The sequence below is a fragment of the Panthera pardus genome, unplaced genomic scaffold (assembly GCF_024362965.1).
Source record: "Panthera pardus isolate Hobbes unplaced genomic scaffold, ASM2436296v1 HiC_scaffold_21, whole genome shotgun sequence".
In the NCBI taxonomy this organism is placed as follows: domain Eukaryota; kingdom Metazoa; phylum Chordata; class Mammalia; order Carnivora; family Felidae; genus Panthera; species Panthera pardus.
In genome coordinates, this window is record NW_026526777.1 from 27,523,185 (window position 1) to 27,527,571 (window position 4,387).

Below are 4,387 nucleotides of genomic sequence, written 5' to 3' on the forward strand. Positions count from 1 at the left end.
GGAGGGAGGAGGTCATGGATGAAGAACTGAGGAAGGGAGGTTGGAGTAAAAGCCTGTGTTCTGGGGGTTGGACCATCTTTAGCCATCACGTTGGCCCCAGGGTTGACTCAGGCTGCTCCTCCAGGGTCTTCGGTCTGAAAACACTTTGCACCGTACACAGAAGATGTACACTCCCGCTCCTGTTGCCCTCCAGAATTTTTTAAAGCCTCCCAAGGAGTTAGGGATACCACATTCAGGATTTTAAGGGACTCGGTCTAGCGGGTAGGGAGACGTGAGGACATAGCTACGTAAGCAATGACAGATCATCAACCAATGCTCAACCAGAGGTCTCATCCTATGAAGCTGGAGGCTATAGGGTCCCAGAAGGCTTCAGGAGCTGGGTCTCAAAGAGAGGCAGGAGATTGGCAGGTAGAGAAAAGGGGGTAGCATCTATCCTAGGTAGAAGGCACACGTGCAAAGGCACTGGGACCTAAACACACACAGCACACATACACCACCATGTAGCATGGCTAAACAGAGGGCTCAGGAAGAACAGACGTGTGTGATGAGGTCTTGAATTTATCCGAGAGCAAAGAGAAGCACTGAGGCGTCTGATCAGAGCAGTACTGCACTCTAAGTTGTGCCTTGGAGAGATGACCCTTGAGACAATGAGGAGGGTGGGTGGGAGTAAGCCAAAGTGGAGAAAAGGAACATCGTTTATGAGGCTATTTTAAGAGTTCTGGTGGGAAGGAATAGGACCCTAAACTGGGGCAGTTAATGGGATGGGGGCAGAGGGACTAACTCAAGAAATTCTTATGTAGAAATGACAGAACATTATTCTTTCATGCAGCGAACATCTTTGAGGGTCTGCTATGGCACTGAGCATTCAGAGACAGAAGACAGTCTCTGTCCTAAGAGGGGATGATGGACAGGGAGACAGATGGTTCTAGATAGCTGTGAAAAGTGCCACAATAGGGATAAGCTGGTGAGAGGGGACCGGAGAGGGGGTCAGGGGCAGATGGGATGTGGGAAGGCAGGGAGGTGCTTCTAGGTCCCTGCCTCAGATGTTATATGGACAGTGGAGCCCATTGACTGGGTCAGGGAGTTCAGGACAAAGGCGTGTCTGCGGGCAGATGACGATCGTGACCTGGGCCTCTCACTCTCACTTTGCTCCTACCCCACTGAGAAGAGCCAAATGTGGCTTAGGCTGTCTGTTGCCATCCCAGTTGAATGAATCACATGGAAAGCACCTAGAATAGTTCCTGGCACAGAGTAAGTGCCCAACAAATGCTAACTTAAAGGAAACAAGTAAAACGTGCAGAAACTTAAAGCAAGATTCACACTTAACAGGCTGCCTCTCTCTCCATGAGACCAGGGGACAGACTCGTAGCCCTGTGGCCCAGAAAGGCAGTCCACCAGAGACTTTTGGCCAAACTAGACCTCAACCTCCCAAGAAGAGGTTGTTAAAAAGAGAGTGTGGCTAGGGACGCCTGGGTGGCTCAGTCGGTTAAGCGTCCGACTCTTGATTCTGACTCAGGTCATGATCTCATGGTCATGAGATCGAGTTCCCCGTGGGGCTCTGCACTGAGCACGGAGCCCGCTTGGGATTCTCTCTCTCCTTATCTCTCTGCCCCTCCTCTCTCTCTCCCTCTCTCCCTCTCTCTCTCTCAAAATAAATAAACTTAAAAAGAGAGAAAGAGAGAGAGTGGCTAGAAACACGCAAAAACAGAGTTCACTGCTGGTCTGGCTCCTGCAAAGAAAAGCAAAGATGGGGGCAGAAGGGTCTCAGCAGTTTAGTCCCATTGAAAGGAGTTTGAACGGCATCCATCATTTTACGACTACGGACCACGCACTTTGCAAATCACATTCATTGCCTGACACCATGGAGTAAGTCACCAAAATTGTGAATTTTCTTTCTTCCTGGGCTTTCGTTCGAAGTTTGGAAGAAGATGAAGCAGGGTGTGGAGACACTGTTTATGTTGATGCTGTTGGGTGATGACATCATGGAAACGTGTCGGAAAGATTTACTGAACTGCTTTCCCACCACGTGGAATTAAAAGGCTTTGAAGGACCCAACTCATCAGACCTCAGGCGGCTCGCGTCTTACTGATGTGACAAGACTTGTAAACACTCTTCGTCTTGAATGTAAAACACTGCTGATGCATTGGACGGAGGAAATGCTCATGTTGAACTTAAGCTGGGCCCATAGACACAGTGACTGACCACTGGAATCTGCTCTTGTTTCTTATCGCTTGACTACTCTGAGCACAATGAAGTCACTGGTGGTAAAGAAAGGCAGTGCTATCTCATGGGCATGAAATCACCTTTTAGGAGAAATTCTCAGGTTTTGACAAGTAGGAATTTCGCTTTAAGTTTCTGTAGCTTTTACCTTGTCAAGGTTAACATCCGCTGAGTGGTTATACGTTCCAGGCACTATCCTTGGCCTCACAATAAATCTGTGGAGTAGTTTCTTCTCATTGCACAATAACAAAAAGGAGACACAGACAGGTTAAGAAGCAAACTTTTAAGTGGGAGACCTTGGACTCCGACCCCGGCAGTCTGATGTCGGTGCTCTTGACCGCTCTTTGTAAACTTGAGGATGGATCCAAATCATGGAGCCTCAGCCCTGCCAATGGGGCTTCGTCTCCACGGAACTTTTACGACGAACGTGAATTACACTCACCACGTGGATGCGCTTTTCCTAGAATTTCAGATCACACTGGGTAACGCACCTGTTGTGTGGTCTCACTCGGGCGTGTTTGGGTCCATTTCTTTCTTTTCATAGAACAACTGGGACAAACACTGAGAACTGTCGCTGGTGATGTATATCTGGAGCCTGTGTCGACACGTGCCTGACCGAAGGACGCTCCACTGCTCCCTTTGTTAAACACCTGTCCTCTGGGACTTCACCGATCTTCTCAAACCCACATCTAGCTCCGGCCCCTTGGGAGTGTGTTTCTGTAGAAACTGTGTTAATTCGATTTGGACTGCGCTTGTGTTGCTGTTAAAGATCCGTGCACTTGGTCAGCTCGCTTCACTATTCTTAATTTTTAAAAGTGGTGGGCTTCAGGTTCTAAAGTATACCAGAGGAATTTGCCGACTGATCCTGTCACTAAAGACAACTAAAACTCCCGGCCAAAACAATCTTAAACACTTCTCTGTACTCTTTTGCTGCATCTACTGTGAGAATGAAGGCCATTCTCAGCAATCAGACTGTTGACGGTCCAGAAAACATCGACATCACTCTGAAGGGACGTGCCGTTACTGTGAGAGGCCCCAGAGGACCCCTGCAAAGGGACTTCAATCACATCACTGCAAAACTCAGTCTCTTCGGAAGGAAAATGAAGAGGCTCCGAGCTGACAAAAGGTGGGGAAATGGAAAAGAACCGCTACCGTTCACACTATCTGTCGTCACGTACGGAGCATGACGAAGGGCATTACGCTGGGTTTCCGTTACAAAATGGGGTCTGGGAATGCTCACTTTCCCATCAACGTCATTGTTCAGGAGAATGGTTCCCTTGTCGAAATCCGAAGTTTTGTGGGTGAAAAATTTATCCGCAGGGTTCAGATGAGGCCAAGCGTCGCTTATTCAGTATCTCAACCCCAGGAGGATGGGTTAACTCTTGCAGGAAATGACATTGAACTTGTATCAAACTAGCTGCTTTGATTTGGCAAGCCACGACAGTTAAAAAACAAGGATATCAGAAAATTTGGGGAGGGTAGCTACATTTCTGAAAAAGGAGCGGCTCAGCAGGCTGATGGATAAGATCTAAGTTGTCCCGCGACAGAAAGAGCAAGATGCCAAATGATTTTTCAGACTTATTTGTGAAATTTTAAAGATGGAATAAAAGCTGTATGGATTTGGGGATTTTCCTCAAGCCAGAACACACACACACACACACACACACACACACACACACACACACACAAATACCTCTTAAAAATTTTTTTTTAATATTTAGTCCTTTTGGAGAGAGAAAGCACACACACAAGGGGCAGATAGAGGGAGACAGAGGATCTGAAGTGGGCTCTGTGCTGACAGCAGAGAACCCCACGCGGGGCTCAAACTCAAGAACCACAGGACCACAACTTGAGCTGAAGTCGGACGCTTAACCAACTGAGCCATCCAGGCACCCCAAAAACCCTCTTTTAAAATGCATCAGTCTGACTGGAAAAGAGCGAAAGGTGAATTTGGAAGCCTAAAGTTGTGAAGGCAGGAGCCCAGAGAGAAGCCTCCCACTGACGTCAGCACTTACAAAAGCTTCCATTTTCACAAACCTCGCAAGGCATGGGAGGGCTGGTCAACGGTGAGGAGTCCAACAGGAGCCTGCACCCCCAGCATAAACTTGTAAGCCTAGAGCCCGTAGTAAATGAAAAACAGTCCTGGAGAAAAACACCTTCGACCCCA

The 4,387-nt window shown here is 48.0% G+C and overlaps 1 pseudogene; it reads left to right on the forward strand.

Moving 5' to 3' along the window:
* The first annotated feature begins 3,049 nt into the window (after positions 1–3,049).
* Positions 3,050–3,843, forward strand: LOC109250718 (60S ribosomal protein L9-like; annotated as a pseudogene).
* Positions 3,844–4,387: the final 544 nt, after the last annotated feature.